We start from the raw sequence: 20,305 nt of genomic DNA on the forward strand, positions 1-20,305 counted from the left end.
GAGAGAACTAACGTGAATGTGACTTTTTTTCCAACTTTTCAAGTGTGTGAACTGCTAGTTGGTAAATATAGGATAAGAACTCTATTCTTCAGACATTATGAACAGATCTTTTCACTTACAGAATGTTCAAAATGCTGTATGATAATAATATGTCTTAGTTTATATCCTTTGATCATTCAAATTCTTTATAATAGCATTTTTTTCATTTTTCATAGGAATTTATATTAACCTCACTTTATGCCATTAAAAATTGCTCTTCTAAGTCTGAAAGATTGATTGTTAATTTTCAGACTATTGCATTGTATTATTTAGTAGTAAGTAATATTTGGCTTCTGACATGGTAATGCTATTCTAAAAACAGTTTTAAAATGTCTAAGAAATAAAAATCTGTAATTATCATGACTTACAGGATTATCTGATGAGCAGTTAAAAGGTGGCAGAAAACTATTGGAGCCAGAATATCTGCATACAAATTTAAACTCTTTCATGTCCTGTCTGAATGAGGTCAGTCAGTTATAAAAATAAATGTAAGGATTCCTTATCCTCAATTGAAAGAAGATATCATTTTTCTTTTTTCCCACCAATTTTTATTCTTTATGTAGAGTCAATAAAGATTATACCAATATAGTTTGTTAAGGTAGAAAGACATTTTATTAGAGTTCAAATTTCAATCTTCCATCAATTAATTATGTGTGTTTAACCCTCCAGTGCTCGGTTATTGGCAATTTCATTCATTTAGATTCATAAAATTTATTGTGTTTCAACCCTGTGCCCAACGCTAGACCACTTATGCTTGGTGTAGGAAAGTCCATACTCTTGGAGAGCTCCTAGTTATGGAATGGGAAATCTCACAGTATCTTAAGCCCTGTATAGCCTGAAAATGTTTGATACACTGAAAAATAAGGATTATACTGCCCAGGTAACTCCAAAAATTATTCTGAGAATTGAATGGGTTAACTGATTGAAATCTGTTACAGAAAACTCAGGCTTTCGTAATGTCTGGCTTCCCATCTTTCCTTTCTCATAAGCATAGAATTAGACAGTTGTACTAGATAATTACTTAAAAAAATGCAGCCAACACTAGAGTGTAAGTCAGTGGAGCAGGTGATCTTCTTTAATATAAATATTGATTATTCTAGTGCCTTAAGTAAATATGGATTGTACATTTCCTTGGAGTATGACTTTCAATTCTTAGTATATTTTTTTCCTAAAATAGTGACACTGATTTAGTTTGTATCTTTAATACTACATGAATGTATCATTTCCTGTTCTGAAGAAAAAAATACCTGAGGGCATTGTGATTGTGATGAAATTCCCAGTATTTTTAATGATTTTGACTGTGTTTGCTGTGTCAAGGTGATGAGCCTTGACAAATTGACTTGGCATCCCTGCTAAGCAGATGGAATACAGCTGTGGTGAGAGCAGAGTGGGTTACATTTAATATATTTTCAATTTCTACTGACTGTTAATGTATGACCAAGTGTATATATGCTTAGCAGAATGATGATTGTCAGGACTTAGGTTTTCTGCCATGGTAGTGAGTGATATATGGTTAATGTCATCTCTAATTTTTTTTTTTAATTTTCTAGGTTAAATAAAAACACACTTTAAAGTAATATGTGCTTTTTTAAGAAAACACAGAAAAGCAGAAAATAAAAACTAAAAGTTTGTTCATTAAAAAAGAGAGAGACAGACATAGAAAACAAATGTATGGACACCAAAGTGGGAAAAGGAGGGTGGGATAAATTGGAAGACACTATTTAGATATAAAACGGGCTTCCCAGATGGCTCTAGTGGTAAAGAACCCACCTGTCAATGCAGGAGATGTAAGACATGTGGGTTTGCTCCCTGAGTGGGAAAGATCCCCTGGAGGAGGCCATGGCAACCCACTCCAGTATTCTTGCCTGGAGAACCCCATGGACAGAGGAGCCTGGAGGGCCATAGTCCATAGGATCACAAAGAGTTGAACACAACTGAAGCAACTTCACACGCAGGTATAAAGTCGATAACTAATGAGAACCTACTGTATAGCAAAGGGGAAAAAAAAGGAACTATAGTTTGTTTGTAAGACGTGTATTAATATAACCTTAAAAATGCAGTCCAGTATACATTAGGTGCAGACAAATACTGTTTGATTCCACTTTTATGAGGTACCTAGAATAGTCAAATTCATAAAGTCACAAAGTACATCAGTAGATGCCAGGGGCCAGGGGTGGAGGGTTGGGGAGCGGGAATGGAGAGTTATTGTTTAATGGGCCAGAGTTTCAGTTTAGGAAGGTGAAAAATTTGGGAGAGGAAAGATGGTGAGAGTTGTACATCAGTGTGAATGTACTTCATGCCACTGGACTGTACAGATAAATATGGTTAAAATAATATACTTTATATTATGTGACTTTTACCACAATAAAAAAGTTAAAACCATTTTTACTTGCTCCAGCTATTTATAATTCTCTTAAAATGTTTCTCAATTTAATTTTTGCTGAAGTTGAATCCATTTTAAGTACCAATTGAAAGTAATGACTATGTATCATGGACTACAAGAAGTAATTGACCTGTATTTATCAATAATGGGTAGTTGGGGATAAGTCTTCATTCCTAGGCTTTGCTTTGATTTCCAGTCAATTCTTCCTCCAGTTTCATATGTTTGTTACTTACCTCCTGTTCACTTACTGTGATGTGGTGGAATTTTTTTTTAGCATAAACTCAGAGGAATTGTAGCTTTTCCAGGTAGAAGAAAACATTTTCTCTTTGGTAAACATAGCTTTTAATATTATAATAATCAGATAAAGGGTAATAGAGGAAGCAATCAATATACATTTCAGATATTGACTCTGCTTACTTACTAGTCTACTTCTAGAGAGAGAAAATTGAACTGGCATCCTCATAAGAACAGAGCAAAGCATATTGCATAAGCAAAGGACAGAGGCACAGGATATGGGATTAAGTTTCTAAATGTGAATAAGTACAAGAGTTATGCTTCCTGGGTTTTATTTCTCTTTCTAAAATTGCTGCTAAGATAGTGATTTTATTGATTGCAGCAGGGGAAAACAGGGTGGTTGTAAGACTGGATAACATCTGCTTATCCATTCCTGTATTATACATGTCTGTGTCTGTGCATGTGGTTTTTGTGTGCAGTATGCATGCTGCTGCTGCTAAGTCGCTTCAGTCGTGTCCGACTCTGTGTGACCCCATAGACGGCAGCCCACCAGGCTCCCCCGTCCCTGGGATCCTCCAGGCAAGAATACTAGGGTGGGTTGCCATTTCCTTCTCCAATGCATGAAAGTGAAAAGTGAAAGTGAAGTCGCTCAGTCGTGTCTGACTCTTAGCGACCCCATGGACTGCAGCCTACCAGGCTCCTCCGTCCATGGGATTTTTCCAGGCAAGAGTACTGGAGTGGGTTGCTCTTGCCTTCTCTGCTCTCAGCCACTAGCAACTGCTATTTTACTTTCTGTTCCTCCTTGCCTGTTCTGGACATTTCATATAAATGAAACATACAATATTAGGCCTTTCATGTTTGGCTTCTTTCATTTAGCGTAGTGTTTTCAAGGTTTGTCCTTGGTGTTTCATGTATCAGTATTTCATTCATTTTCATGGCTGGATAATATTTCACTGGATGCATGATTGCATTAACATTTTATTTATCCATTAACCAGTTGATAGACGTCGTATCTGTTTCCAGTTTGCGGCTGTTATCAATAATGCTATTATGAACATTTATGCACAAGTTTTTGTGTGAGCATATGTTTTCAGTTCTCTCAGGTATAGATGTAGGACTGGAATTGCTACTCACATGGTTATAGCGTTTTTAACTATAGAAATTGCCGAACTGGTTTCCAAAGCAGCTACACTATTTTATGTTTCCACCAGCAGTATAGCAGGGTTTTAATTTTTTCATATTCACATTGGAGGATGAGTACGTTTTGCTTTCGAGGTAGAGAAGCTATAAACTTTTGAATCTATAAAATTTTCAAGGTTTGAGGCAAATTCAGTTTGGGATGAACTGACTTGCTAACAGGATATCGAGAAGGAGCTGTTAAGTGATTCACTATATTTTTCAATGTGAAACTTCAGCCTTGAGATTGTGTCTAAGCTTCATTTCTTCATTTTCTCTAACTTGTATTTATGCATCGGTGGTAATAGGTGGGCAGGTTCTAGTAAGAAATAAAAAGTCCTTGGACATCTTCTAGACGCAGGAAATCAGAATTTTCTATGTGGCATTAGGAATTTGTATTTTAACAAGTACCTCAACTGACTCATTTACATGCATGCCTGCTCAGTCATTCATCATGTCAGACTATTTTCGACCCTAACTGTAGCCCACCAAGCTCCTCAATCCTTGGGATTCTCCAGGCAAGAATACTGAGTGGGTTGCCATGTCTTCCTCCAGAGGATCTTCTCAACCCAGGGATCAAACCCGCGTCTTCTGAGTCTCCTGCACTGGAGGTGAATTCTTTACCCTGAGCCACTAAGGAAGCCCATTCATTTACATACTAGAGGTTAAAAACTTCTCTAACCTACTAGCATTAGAAGGGGTCATTGCAAGAACCTCACTGGCAGGTGTAACCATGATTACTCTGGTCATTATGTACATTTGAAAACTGACATTCAGATTTGATTTTTACCAACATTATGCCAGACACTTCACATTTTTTCTTTCATTTTGTTCTAGTTTTTTTTTTTTTATTGTAAAAATGAGGTATTTAAGCATTGGATGGTCAAGCACACAGAACTAAAAGGTGACAGAATTGAGATTTGAACCCTAAAATGTCTTTTCATTTTACAGTCATATTAGTACAGTTTTTATTTACTGTATATAACAAGGGTTACTGAGAAAAGGTAAGAAAAATACCTTCTTTCAGTTGTGAGCTGGGCAGGGGTCAAGGTGGGGCGCTTCATGTTTGTTTTTAACTGACTAGAGTAAGAATGTAAGTTTAAAAGAAATGGAATTCTACATCATTACTACCAGGATCACCACCAGCATCATCCAGAGGCACTTTTCAAGCTCCTTTTGCTAAGCTGTGTTGTGCACTGCATCTTGAAAATACAGAAATGCTATATTAGTTTGTCTGGTAGTAATAATGGATTTGGTAATTGGATTTCAGAAAACACTGCAACAATGCTCAGGATATTTTACAAAATCCTAACCCTGAGGCAGGCTCTCCCTGGTGGATTTAGGATTGGGCAGGAGCCAAGGTGACCTTGATTTTGTTGCTAACCAAGCTGCTATGGGTTTGCAGAATCATAACAAACTATGCTGTAGATATTTTATCTTTTTTCATCTTATGGGCTATGGGAAAGTGTCTTCTTGACACAATTTATTGCAGTAGACAGAAACATTTGGAAAAAAAATTTTTTTTTCACTTCATAATAGTGAATAATGTAATAACATTATATTATTTTAGTAGAAAATATAAAACAGTATTGGAGGAGGGCATGGCAACCCACTCCAGTACTCTTGCCTGGAGAATCCCATGGACAGAGGAGCCTGGCAGGCTGTAGCCCATGAAGTCGCCGAGAGTTGGACATGACTGAAGCCACTAAGCACACACGCATAAAATAATGTAGTACACTATTTTTCGCATTTTTTTCTGTTGGAGTATACATTTGTAACTCTTTGGGGCTACTAATTATCCTGGTTCAGTTTTATGTTCCTCAATCCATTATGTACATAATAGACAATTAAGGCAACCACATAATTTATCATTCAAACTTGAATAATTTTCAAGTAGCGCTATTAAGCATTTTGCCAAGATTTCAGGCAAAAATCAGGATTATACTCAGGAAACTATATGTGTAGTCACCCTAAATTAATAAGTGCTTAAAGACATACAATTTATTTATCACCCAATATAAGGGACCTCAGGGTCAGATCTCATGAACTGCAGCACAGCTGATACTAAAAACCATTGCCTATGGTCCATTATTATATTCTTTACTTGTATATTTTAACTGCAACTCCGTGACAGAAATAGCAGACAACTAAAGGTTAATGTGAAGAAGAAAATCTGGGTAGAAGAGACTCTATGTGCCACTATTTACTTGTTAACTATTTCTTTTACCATTCCAAAAATAGAATGTTTTAAAATGGCATTCTGCTTCATTAAAAGGGCTTTGTGTTGTTTTTAAGTGTAGTCACTGTAAGTTTCCTAGGTAACCTGTAATATTCGGCGTTCAGGCGCCTTTGATAAGTAAAATGTGTTGAAAGTACAAAACTGCAAGAAGCTGGTTTTTTCTTAGATAATTCCAAGATTCCTTTAATGTGATTTTATTATAGCTGAAAAATTAATGTTCTTAAGTCACTGTATTAAGCTATCCACCCTTAGTCTAGGGGAAAGTATGGCCAGAGGTGTAGTGAAGAATATATAGGGAGGAAATAAAGATGGGCTATCCAATGGAAAAGGAAATAAAATGTCTGGAGGACATCTTCCACTGTCCCATAACACAGATATAGATTTTTAATTCAACATTTATTTTTCTGATGCCTCTAATGCCTTGTTCATTTTGCGGAAATGATAAATGAAAGTGTGCTGAATTTCAGCCTGTTTTTGAAAAGAGCCAGTGTGAGCAGTCCTTTTGTGACAGTAGTAGTCAAACTGGTGGATTGACTACATCCTTCATTTTCCAATCTGTTGTATCAGGGTGAATTGAAAGGTAACAGACAACAGAGTCATAAAAACATGTTTGAACTTCTGCTTGTGTCATATACTATGGAAGTATTATGTATTGATAATAACTGTGTATCTTTTATCATTGAGAAAAGAAAAGAACATATTTTTACCATTCAGTTCCTATCTGCCAATTCTAGCCCCCAGGGAACACCACACTAGAACAATGTAAAATCTGATATGTAAGAACAAATACCAATTATCATTCTTTCTCATTAAGTTCCAGATGCTGACTTTTTAGTACTGACATAATCCAAGAATAATCATGTCCAAGGATAAGAAAGCTGATTCTTCTCTGGACATTCTCATGAGCTCAGTTCTCAGCCAAAAAAACGTTATCTGAGTCTCTCCAGTAGGGTTGATTATCATGAATATTGTTTCAGGGGGCATTTTTGATCATAAGCAAAGAAGAAACCTGCCTTTCATTGGTTTTCCTTCACCTACCAGTTATAATTTATTCCCATATTCACATCCTATTAAATATGGCCCCACCAAGTTTCCAGTCCCATCTTTCACTTTGGTTCTCAATTTACTTTTCTCCTCTCCTAGTTTATGAGTAGGGCCTGAATATGCATCACAGTTGGCATTTTTCTTTCTCTCTTTTTGTTCTGTGGTTTCCTCTTCTTACTACTAATTTTGTAATCAAAATTGAATTGAAATTATAAGGCATTTCAAATGCCTATTTTTTCTTTTATTAAGAGATTTTTCTTTTGTTTTGTATGTGTGTGTGTTGCTTTGTTGTTTTATTTCTCCAAATAAATTTACACCATTTAATTTTATCATGTTCAAATAACAATTGTTCTTTTATAATTGTTTATCCTATCTTTATACTGCTAGTTATCACTGGAAATAAAGAATGCATCTCAAGTATCTTAGTAATGTTTTTCCTCTATTTTATGGATCAGTAAATACTTGTTGACCTGAATTACATTTTACTTTTAGATTTCTAAGACTTGAATTTTATTTCTTTCTATATATTATCCATGCACATTGTTCTGCTAGTTTGCTCCATCATTAGATTTTCCTGAATCATGTCATCTAAACTTGAGTTATTTGAAGGACTATTTATGATGTCCTGAAGTGGTAATCACACAGTCGTGTCCAACTCTTTGTTACCCCATGGACTGAAGCCTGCCATGCTCCTCTGTCCATGGATCTCCAGGCAAGAATACTGGAGTGGGTTGCCATTCCCTCCTCCAGGGATGATATTCTGAAGTGAAGTCTCTTAGTTATGTGCGACTCTTTGCGATCCTATCGACTATAGCCTACCAGGCTCCTCTGTCCATGGAATTCTCCAGGCAAGAATACTGGAGTGGTGGAGTGGGTTGCCATTTCCTTCTTCAGGGGATCTTCCCGACCCAGGGATTGAACCCAGGTCTCCTGCATTGCAGGCAGACACTTTACTGTCTGAGCTACCAGGGAAGCTACCAGGATGTTCTGAGGACCTAGACAGTTGGTTTCTTTGCTCTTGGTATCTCTTTCAACTCTCTCATACCTCTGAGATGTTTGAGATGTGTCACAGTCTAAAGATACCAAATTCCTCCTTGTACTGTCATGATGCCCACAAGGCACACTAGAATCTTTCATTTGAATAAAGCCTAAAGCACATGAAACAAGCTCTATTAAACTTTAATTGCTATTAGGAAAGCATGACATTTAAATCTAGTTACCATTTTCCCATTGATTGATCTCTGGAACTTGGAAAGTATTTAGAAGAAATAAAAATCACTAATTAGGTAAGAATAGCAGAGTTTGTGTTGGAAGTGGAGCTTTATCAGAGAAAAAATGTTATCCTATCCAAATAAAGAGGGAGTCCAGAGAACTGCATGTTTGTGATAGAATCCAAGTAGCACCAAACGTATACATCAGCTGGCAGGTTTGACTGAGACCCAGTCGACCCAATCTTATTCCATTACCAACACTTGTTCATTCAAGTCATCTTCTCATAGAATCACATAAGTGTGTTGATTTGCTCCTTTGTCTTTCATGCTTGGGGTACTATATTTTCAGGTGCTTGCAGTTGGGCACATGTTCAGAGGACTTCACTGTGTCTCATTTCCCCCAATAGAGAGAATAGTGATAGAGGAGCCACCTGGAAAACGGAAAGGAGAGGTTTCCCAAATTTTCTTTTTTAGTAAGCTACTGAAATATTGAATATAATGTTTCCAATTGTCTTAATCTTTTAAAGGAATTTTTGGAAACATGTTGGTCAGTAGTTTTTTAGGCTATTGTTTATTCAATGAATGAATATATCATTCATCTAGAATTTAGTACAGCTAAATTACAGCATAGTTCATAGAAGGCAATTACCAATTTTTTGTTAACCCAGTAGATGAATGCTAGTTCCTGATTAATTATGAGACAGTTATAATGTGAAAGAATTTGGGGTAGGTGATAACAGAAGATGAAATTTGAACAATCCATGTGGAAAGAAAGTGTTAGGTAAAACATAAGGTTAAAAATAAATATAGAGTGGGAAAGTTTGGGGAAGAGTAAGTCATTTAGAATTTAAGGTTCACAGAGAAGTGGAATGGTGCGAGAAAGGTGAAAGAAGATAGGCAGAAACCAGGTCATCGAGGGTCTTTCTTGCTGGACAGAGTAGATGGAATTTATTCATTGGTGAGTCACTGAAGATTTCTGAGCTGAGGGAGTTTATGACCTGGCTTGCACTTTAGGAAGATTAAACTGTCAGCAGTATATGTGATGGATTGGAGTGAGTAGGTACTAGAGGCAGGGAAGGTAGTTGGGAAACAATTTCAATAGTGAAGATAAGAAGTAATGAGAACTTGAACTGGAAAGCAGCTGTGGAATCTGTAAAGAATGAATGATTGTGAGTAATATGGAGAAGGTAGCGTCAGCACCAGAAAGGACAAGGATGCCTGAAGGTTGGTTGGTACTCGTTTGTCATAATCAGAAAGAAGACAGTTATCTGTCATAAACAGAAACATTGAGATTAGGTATAGGTAAAGTGGAAGTGAGCTCAATTAGGGGTCTTCAAATGCAAACTAAGGCACTAGGTAGGTCACTTAATTGAGTGAGCATAGGCTCCAATAACCACTAGAGATATGTAGGGTCTATGGTACAGTGCAGTGGTTCTAAAACTTGAGGGTGCACCAGAATCACCTGGAAGGCTTGTGAAAAAAACAAAGTTTAAGGTTGGAAGGAGGTAGAATAATGAGAGAAAGGGGTAGAAAGAAGATAGGAACCAGGTCAGGAGTGTCTTTGATGCTGGACAGAGTAATCTTCCCACTCCCAGAGTTTCTTGTGAAAAGATTGTGTAAGTCTGTGTGTGGCCTGATACTTTACATTTCTAATATATTCCAAGGTGATGTTGGTGTTGCTAGTCAACCACTTTGAGAGCCTCTATTACTCTGTGCCCCAGCTAAGTGTACCATAAAACACATGAGAAGCACCTGAGGAGCCTTAAGAGCATCCTAGTATCTGGGCTCATACCACATCTATTAAACAATTCAGAATGGCTTCTTTTAATTTTAAAAGTTCATTCCTCATGTGATCCCAGTGGGTAGCCAGACTGAAAACCATACGTCATATCTTCTGATTATTTAAGAAATCAAAAATTTGAATATTATGTAAAGTTCTTTTCTACCTTTGCCCATTTTTAGTCAAAGTACCTTTTTGTGCAGCAGTGAATTCTATCATCCTGATTAACTGGCCCAAAAGATGCCATTGTCTCTTCTTGTATTCCCCACAATCACATACACCCTCCCACAAGATGAACTCACATTTAGTGATTTCCATTTATCTGTAATAATTTTTATTCTTTATATCTATTAATACTATATGGTTTTCTGACATAGAATATTTGTTAGAACTCATGAAGATGTCACTAGTTTTATATTACTGGTGTAATCAGACCTTGATCTTTTTAAAATAAAATTGGAGCAAGAACTAGTCACATTGTGTATGTTTATAAAACTTTCTAGCAAAGCCTTTTAGAAAAATATCTTCCATTTTGACTTTCAATGTTTTGCTTAAAAAACATTACTACCAAGGCTTAATTATATGTTATTCATAACAGCATTTTTAAATGATGTTGAGAAGATTCAATAATCACTGAGACATGTCCCCAAATGCTCTATGGATCCATGTGTTTTCTTTGATTTCTCAGTTCATAACAAGTAGAGAGCATTTACCCATAGGAACAAAGTCCTGTGCCCACTTCTCCTAGGTTAGGCTCCTTTGCTTTGGTTTGATATTGTTGCCAGCTATTTCCAACTGAAAAGAGTGACTGAAAACAAACTTGAATTGAGCGTTAAAAAAGTTCATTCTTGAGCTTAGAAATAATAGTAGCAATGACAAAAACATCAGCAGACACTCATGTAGTGCTTACTACATCAGGTACTGTTTTATGTGAATTACCCATATTAACTCCTTTTTATCTTCAAAGTAAGCCTGTAAGGGATGAGGAAACCAAGGCCAGGAGTAGTGATTTGCTCAGGGCCAGGAAGCTGGGTGGGGATCTGAATCCAAGTCTATCTGATTTAAAGCAAATTTTCCTAATCATTGTCCTGCTATATTCTTAATGTATAGCAAGTTCCATTTGTAAATATGTTTTCCTTGACACACAGATTATAAAATAAACACAACTGGACACATCAAACTATCTGCTTCAATGGGTTCATCTTGTCACACCCATGACATTCGATTATTAAAACGTTTCTCATCCAATGCAGTCAAGGAAAAAACATTATTGTGAAGTGAAGTGATAGAGTTCATTTATCTATGCCAGAGTTTATGTCCTTATTGGGCTATACACTTTCTGTAGTAGATTTAATAAATACTGCATTTCTGTGGGCCTCAGTTTTCTCATCTCAAAATGATGGTCTTGAAGATTCTTTAAAGTGCTCAAATCTTATGCGTTAAACTTTATTTCAAATGTAAAATTTAAAAAAGATAGGTGCATCTGGGAATTCTTTTCAACCCTATTTCTTTTTGCTATTTCCTAGAAAAAGTTCTTGATGATTTACTTTAAAATGAAGATTTCCACAGGAGTTTCTAATTATCTGGCATTTAAAAACTATTCTTTATTATAGGGTTTGAAGACATGAATATATTAAGGAAAAACAAGGTTATATATGTATTTTAGAGAACAATGTGTAAATTCATTTACTTCCCATCAAGAGAAATCTTCTTCTGCATATTCAATCTAAGAGCTCAGAAAATAATATCTCTCTTATTGTTAAAGAGAATTAGCAGTAAAATAGGGCAGGCCAGGATTAACAAGGAATAAACTCCATTACATGAGGGTGTAGATAACAAATAGCTTGATGTGACACTGTCCAATTTATAAGATGTTAAGGTTAACAGTAATTTAGAGATGGTTCTTTGTGCCTGGAAAGAAAAGAAATAATCACCTAGAGGAAAGTTAATGGGAGGAGATGAATTACAGATTTTTTTTTGCAGGAAAAGATTATGTTTTTGTGGGTGGGGGGGTCACAAGATATAAAAATACACTGAACTGTCTTTGTGACCATCCATGGCCTGGAAATTAGTTTCAGGAAGGAAAGTAAATTTTCTTAAATTTATTCTGGACTCTGAGCTTCACTCTGTTCATAGGGTCTAGTATGGTACCTTGTGGGCTTCCTAGGTGGCTTATTGGTAAAGAATCTGCCTACCCATGCAGGAGACTTGGGTTTGATCCTTGGGTCAGGAAGATTCCCTAGAGGAAGATATGGCAACCCACTCCAGTATTCTTGCCTGGGAGGAAGGAGTCAATTTAAGTCCTGTGAGCAAAGGTTAAAAATTCTAAAAGTGTTAGATGAAGTTTTCAGCGAAACTGGAAAGCTGTTTTTATGTAGCTGAAGAATTCTATCAAAGAGTTGGATTTGTTTTCATATATGACTTTAAAGAATAAAACAAGAAAAAAATGGCAGAAGTTTCTCTGTAGGGGAAAGAGCTTTTGAAGAAAATAAGAGAGGGCAATCTAAGCTATCCAAAGATGACCCTCAGCCATGTGGAGAGCCTTGGAATTGAAGGCCTGCTAAGAGAAAACAGGTTCAAATCAAATGGAGTGTTGTGAAGTGGGTCCCTTCATTAAATAGTCTTTGATTTATTGTGTTTTTTTTGACCTTTGAGGTCCATGGGACAATGACTCAGGCTCTTAAATTTAGGGTGGAACGCTATGGGTAATGAATAGTAAATACAATCTTGATTGAGGAAACAACTCTTCTGATGAAATATTGCCATGTGAAGTCCATCAGTTGTAACATTAAGGGTTATCACCTTGAATTGGAGGAATGAGGATGAGGCAGGCTTTTGACATTCCTGGAAGATGAGTATTATTCATTCCTCTCCTTTCTCTTCATCATTGGCTCAGGAAACCAGACTCCAAAATGGAGATTAGTAAGCTGTGATCTTGGGTAAGACAACCCTCTTCAGTGGATTTTGGAGGAACTAAGAACATGAGGAATTTCTGCCAACAGTGCTGTCAGCTGCTGAAGAATAACTTCTTCATTCCTAACAGAGATCTGGGTTGCTGGTGAAGGTATACAAAGAAATTGAACTCATATAACTCAGTTCTAACTGGCAAATATTATTCTTTATAGAATGAAAGATCCTAAAATCATTCCTTTCCAACCATTCTTACATGATCACAACTATCCACATTATTTAGCTTTGTCCTAACATTGATATTTAAGACAACTATTTGGCCCTTTGACCCAACATCAAGCTGGAAAATCTAACGATTATGATTTGACATTTTAAATAAGTTTTAACAAATCAGTCACCAACTCCCTTCCTCTGTGTTGGTTTTTACTCTCTTGTAAGTTACTTAGTCAACAACCAGGAAAATGTGAATGAACTGGAAGTCAGTCTGTAGTTAGAGCATCCCTTCCTACTGTAATTACAAGTATGTAGACTGCATGATTATGGAGTCTCTGTGCAGTCACTTCCCCTCATTCTAGATCTTCCTTTAGCAAGAATATTTGACAGCACCATCACCAGTCCCAAAAAGAGCATTTGCAAATAAAAGAAGTCTAACACACCAAGATTTGTGGAACAAAGCTATTGTGCTTGTTCAAAGATTCACTGTTACCTTTCATTATTAATCAGAGCTGTGATTCTGGGTCCTCTCACTTATTAAATATGAAATACTGGGTAAATGTTTTCCCCTTTCTGATCCTTAATATTCTTATCAATAAAATGAATATGAAATTGATCTCACATGGTTATTGTGAAGAATAAACAAAAAAGAATTAGTAAATGCTTGTGAAGCAGGATGTGCAGTCATGTAGGTGCTTAATTACTGTTGCAGCTCTGGTCTTCATTGAAGAAAGTACATCCTGTGGACTGATAAATGGCCTAAGTAAGAGTTTAACAGTCTTGTAGCATGAATTATAATATTTGTGAATTACACTGATGGACAGGGAGGAAGGTAGCTGTTTGAAGAAATACGCTATTCTCTTTCTTTGACTTGGGTTTGTTTTGCCCTGTCTCCCCAGGAAGTCCTTCAATCCTGGGTTCAGTTCTTGGAGACTAGGCTGAGCTTAGCTTACTCATAGTCACATGACCACAGCCTCCACGTGAGAATGGAAGCTTCATTAAAATAAATGGGCCATGAACATCCAATTTATTGAGAGGCACCATAGTCACATTCAATAGGAGAGAGTGCAGTTGCATCATATGGTCTCCAGGTAGATTTGAGCTGTGTTCTGTCCATTGGGCCACAGAGGGACACTGTTCTTGTCATACTTGATAAATCAATTCTTGGTAGCATAAGATCCCTAACTGCTGCTACTGCTAAGTAGCTTCAGTTGTGTCCGACTCTATGCGACCCCATAGGCGGCAGCCCACCAGGCTCCGCTGTCCCTGGGATTGATTCTCCAGGCAAGAACACTGGAGTAGGTTGCTATTTCCTTCTCCAAAGATCCCTAACAGGTACTGTAAATTCCTGAGACGTGGAGGTTAAAATGTAGTAAAATGAAAACTAGACTGGACTTAAGACCTGGGTTTGCCCCTTTCCAAGCAATATGATCTGGGTAAATCACTACATATTGAAAGCTGTTTTATCATCATGAAAGTGGAATCATAATACTTACCTTAAAATGGCTTTGCAAATGAAATAAGAGGGATATTTATACACAAAGAAGTAAAATGAAATGAGCATTTGTAAAACACAAGAGCTTAATAATTCCTGCCAGAGGATATTCATATTGGTTGTAGAGTTCCAAACACATAGAAGCTGTTCTCTTTCCAAAGGGTGGTTCCTCTTGATTTATGCAGAGCTTTTTACTGACTACAAACGCAGTTTCCAAAAAGCGTGGGAGGCATACTTACTGCTCTGGCTCCCTGGGAAAGTTGTGCTTTAGAGGAAGAAGGGAGAGTGACAGCATTTGGCATTTCGTTGCTAGAAGGGTAAGAATGTTCTGTGTGGAACCCTCTTCTACAGAATTTTAACATTGATTAAGAATTGGCATGGAGAAGGAAATGGCAACCCACTCCAGTGTTCTTGCCTGGGAAATCCCATGGACAAAGTCTGAGCCTGGTGGGCAACAGTCCATGGAGTCGCAAAGAGTCAGACACGACTTAGCAACTGAGTACACACAAGAATTGGCATATCATATGCTGGCAAGCTATGCTGTAGGAAGAGCATGGGATAAAAACAGTTGGTATCATAGCATTTCTAGGACTGGCAGGGAGCACACAGCTCTGACAAGCACATTTGCCATAGCAGACACATCAGTATCTATATTTCTCTTTATATTATACATCATTGATGCTAACCATCTTATCCCCACAAAAGCCCAAGGACAAGCTTTTGAAATCATTAATAGAGACCGCCAAGTTACCTTTTTTCTTTTACTTTCTTCCCTTTTCTTTCCATTAAACTCTCCATTTCTGTAAATTTTTGTGTTGAAGTAAATGTGAGAGATGAAGTCTCCAGGATACCACAAAAGGAGGCACAGTATTTATGACTCTTAAATGACAAATTCTGAAATGCTTTGAGTCCAGGCAGGATAAAAGGTTGGTATTAAATGTGACCTTTGATTTTAATGGTCTCGAACAGAAACCTCCGTTTTATGCTGTGCAAATTGCACTGTAAATTAGTGGCCCAGTTCACTGCATTTTCAAGCAGGGAGGAAAAGGGGCTGAGCAGACAGCAGCAAAAATTATTTCTTGTCACCTGCAGTCTTTGAAATAACAAGTTGTTTGAACTTAACCATTTTCTCCCCAACCATTTTTACATAACACAGTGAAATACATTTTTGTCTGAAAGCAACTAACTGAGCTAATTAGACTTTGACACTGATGGCACATTTCTTCCCAACTCCAGTCCTCAGTTTGCACATCTACAAAAGGACAATCTACCTGATTAGCATCTTTGTTTCCAACTCCAAATCCTAGGACTCTATAACCTTCCTGTTCTTATTGGCCAGGAAAGAAGAACTGTTAATCATGAGAGCAACCCAGCAGCTTGCAACCCAATAAGTGGTGCCAAGAGCATCCATTTGCCTGAGATCTCAGTGTTTAAAGGTAGGCACTGCTGTGCAAGTCTACATCAACTGACAGTCTTGCAACATGAAGAGGATGCATTTACAAAATAAAGTTAGGCAAAACAGAAGTTAAATTGCAAATACATATTGCTCAAGTTACACAATGGGCTATTTGGGGGAACACCGTAGGCTGTTTAATGTTCCTGTATCTAACGTGGGAGACTTCACTTTGCAGCAAGAGTCTAAACTTTTGTGTTTTCTCATTTCTTTTGAAATCTGCAATTATGTAGGATTTATTGTATTCTTTGGAAAGAAAAAAAAAATTTGTGTTGTCATTTTTTTTTAAAGCACTTAGAAATTGCCATGCAGTGGATCTTATGCTGTTTTTAGCATTTCTTTTTGAAGTAGGTTTTGTGGCATCACCAACTCAGCTGTCACTGATTTCTTACATCTAGAATTGATCTTTTGTCCCAGAGACACTCAATCCACTGTCTTCTCCTTTTCAGTTAATAGTTACTCTGCATTTCTAGTTGGTTAAAAAACCAACCAACCACAATTTGAGTCTTAAAACCATCCTTAACTCCTCTTTTTTCTTTTATGCCCCACATATAATCTGTTAGAAAACTCTCACAGTTTTAGTTTTTCACCTCTAAACATAATCTGATTAATTATCAGTTTGTCTGCAGTTTCCAATCTAATCCAAACCATTAGCACTTTTCCTCTGGAGTGCTGTAGTAGCCTACTCACTGATCTTCCCACTTCTACCACTGCCTCCTTGATGAAAGTGAAATTTCCTCAGTCTTGTCCGACTCTTTGTGACCCCATGGACTATACAGTCTATGGAATTTTCTAGGCCAGAATACTGGAATGAGTAGCCTTTCCCATCTCCAAGAGATTTTCCCAACCCAGGAATTGAACCCAGGTCTTCGCATTGTGGGCAGATCCTTTACCAGCTGAGCCACAAGGGAAGCCCAAGAATACTGGAGTGGGTAGCCTATACCTTCTCCAGGGCATCTTCCCAACCCCGGAATTGAACCAAGGTCTCCTGTGTTACAGGCAGATTCTTCACCAACTGAGCTATCAGGGTCTAATCCAAACAGCAGCCTACGTATCCTTTCAAAATACATGAAACATCAATGTGTGTCTCTGCATTAAACCCTGCAGTGGCTCCCCTTTCCACTGAAAGGCATAGGTCTTTGCAATGCCTTAGAGAATCTGATGCCTTGCAGTATTTATGCCCTCATCTCTTTGTTGCTCTCTTCTTTGCTGATTTCTCTTCAGCTATGCTGGGCATCATTTCTGGGCTTTGGTCTCATCCACCTTAATGGATCTATCAATCTATTAAAATTGTAGCACCCCCTCAATATATCTGACACTTTACTCCCATTTATATTTTCTGATACTTGAATAGCACTTCTTTCCTCAAATGTAGTGTGTGTGTGTGTGTGTGTGTGTGTGTGTGTGTTTCAATTGTCTCTGACTCTTTGTGACCCATGGACTGTGGAACTCCAGGCTCCTCTGTCCATGGAATTTTCCAGGAAAGAATACAGGAATAGATTGCCATTTCCTACTACAGGGGATCTTCCCAAACCAGAGATTGAACCCTAGTGTCTTGCTTCTTCTGCATTAGCAGGCAGATTCTTTACCACTAGCGCCACCTAGGAAGACCTCAAGTATAATACTTACTACATTTATGGGCTTCCTTCCACTTTCTACCAAAATATAAACTCCATGAGGAGAATTTTTTATCTCTTCTTTGCTATATCCCAATGTGTGGAACAGTGCTTCATTCAGAAATAATAACCTTTAATTATTTGGTTAATTCTTTGATAGATACCAAGGTTAAGCAGTTCATCTGTGTTCAACTTCATAAAGTCCTGGACAGTTATACAACTGTTCATTCATTTTTTTTATCTCTTCTTTGCTATATACAAATATGTGGAACAGTGCTTGGTTCAGAAATAATAACCTTTAATTATTTGGTTAATTCTTTGATAGATACCAAGGTTAAGCAATTTATCTGTGTTCAACTTCATAAAGTCCTGTACGGTTATTCAATTGTTCATTCTTCCACCTGTTTTCTGAGCCTATAATGTTGAATTTTCCAAAATTTTATTAACATAAAAATACTCAAAGTGATTCTCTTTTTAGAACTTTTCCCAAAGCCTCTTTTACTGCCAGGTCTTTCCATTCTGATTTGTGGGGACTTGAACTACTCCCAGCTCTATGTGAGTTGCAAGGATGATTTCTAGTGGTTCTTTCCCTTGACATGGATAGCTTCCTCTTACACATGTGCAGGTCTATTGCAGGTCTATGGATGGATATTGTCCATCCAAATATTTAAGGGGCTGTGCAGTAATTGAGTTTTCTTCCTCCCCTGCAGTACTTTGCCCTGGAGTTATAGCCAATTAGTTCCCCGAACTCCAGTTTGTTTTCTCAACTCAGTTTTGTGGGCTGTCCAAGTACTTTTCCATGCTGCTGCCTAGAAATTCCTTCCTGGAGCAGTGGTAATGTTCACCACATTTGTTTCCCTCTTTCAAGGATGGAAGCTGCTCACTGCATGTTTTCCAGTGTCTGAAAACCATTGCCTGGTTTTGGTTGTTTAAAGTCAGTAAGTTAAGTCTAGTCATTAATATTCCAACATGACCAAAACAGAAGCTCAGTGGAAAACTCCTGAAGCCAAATCTTTTTTTATTTCCTCCAAGCAGAAGAGTATATAAGTCAATCAGGTAATTAATGGCATAGAACAGTATCACTAGTTTTCATGTTTCATGTAGGACCTACAAGCTATCAGCAGAAAAGCAATAAATTATAAGTCAAAGGGTTTGATTTTTAACTTCATCAGTTACAATTGTTTGACCTTGGGCAATTCACTTGGAGTTTTAATTCCATCATCTGTTTACATGGGGAAAAGAAATGCTGATGCTTTGTCACAAATTACATCAAGGATTAAATGTGGTCACGGATAAAATTCCTATCTCTAAAATCCTGTCCTTGTATGAGGGGATATTCTTAGTCTCATCATTACCTGTCAAACTGGAAAACTTAGAATGATAGAACATTTCTCCTTAATTCATTTTGTGCTTTCTTATCCTGATAACTCATGTAGACAAAAATATGTTCTATTTTGATATGATGTGTGTCAGGTAGGATTAATTTTCACACTAATATAACAACAGAAATTCATAATACTATTGGTTTAAACCAAGAGAATTTATTCTATTACATAAAAATGGTCTGTAGGGATACAGTCATAGCTGACGTAGGATTTTCAGAGGACATTGGAGACCCAGGTTTCTATTCTGCTTTTCCATCCTCAGTGACAGCATTTGTTACCTTTTGTTTCAAGATGGCTGCTGAAATTCTAGCCATTACATCTACATTCCACAATGGCAGAAGGAAGATGCAAAGAATGACCAAATGTTTTCCTTCAAGCCTAAGCAGCTAATTTTAAATCAACTTTTCTGAGAGTCCAATAACATAGTTTTGTTAATATTCTTTTAACCCTAATTTAGAGAGATGGGCACATATGAATACAAGGAAGGCTTATCATAGGTGTCTTCTTATTTCTATAGTATCAGTCAGTTCAGTTCATTCTCTCAGTCATGTCCAAGTCCTTGTGACCCTATGGACTGTAGCACACCAGGTTTCCCTGTCTATCACCAACTCCCAGAGCTTGCTCAAACTCATATCCATTGAGTCAGTGATGCCATCCAACCATCTCATCCTCAATCGTACCCTTCTCCTCCTGCCTTCAATCTTTTCCAGCATCAGGGTCTGTTGCAATGAGTCAGTTCTTAGCATCAGGTGGCCAAAGTATTGGAGTTTCAGCTTCAACATCAGTCCTTCCAATGAATATTCAGGACTGATTTCCTTTAGGATTGACTGGTTGGATCTCCTTGCAGTCCAAGGGACTCTCAAGAGTCTTCTCCAACACCTCAGCTCAAAAGCATCAATTCTGTGGTGCTCAGCTTTCTTTATAGTCCAACCCTCATATCCATACATGACTACTGGAAAAACCATAGCTTTGACTATATGCACCTTTGTCAGCAAAGTAATGTCTCAGCTTTTTAATATGCTATCTAGTTTTATCATAGCTTTTCTTCTAAGGAGCAAGTGTCTTTTAATTTTATGGCTGCAGTCACCATCTGCAGTGATTCTGGAGCCCCCAAAATAAATTCTGTC

General features: G+C 37.3%; 1 protein-coding gene and 1 long non-coding RNA gene across 6 annotated transcripts in view; both read left to right on the forward strand.

The window, feature by feature from the left end:
- Positions 1–13,845, forward strand: part of LOC139183186 (uncharacterized) — a 121,658-nt gene extending 107,813 nt beyond the window's left edge. Inside the window, exon 2 of the long non-coding RNA XR_011566719.1 lies at positions 1–13,845. This exon is cut by the window's left edge and continues 106,759 nt beyond it. This is a non-coding gene — a long non-coding RNA (uncharacterized lncRNA).
- FGF12 (fibroblast growth factor 12) overlaps positions 1–20,305 on the forward strand; it is a 615,850-nt gene that overhangs the window by 523,510 nt on the left and 72,035 nt on the right. The gene's annotated exons all lie outside the window — the stretch shown is intronic.

This window comes from Bos indicus, chromosome 1 (assembly GCF_029378745.1).
Source record: "Bos indicus isolate NIAB-ARS_2022 breed Sahiwal x Tharparkar chromosome 1, NIAB-ARS_B.indTharparkar_mat_pri_1.0, whole genome shotgun sequence".
NCBI classification, from domain to species: domain Eukaryota; kingdom Metazoa; phylum Chordata; class Mammalia; order Artiodactyla; family Bovidae; genus Bos; species Bos indicus.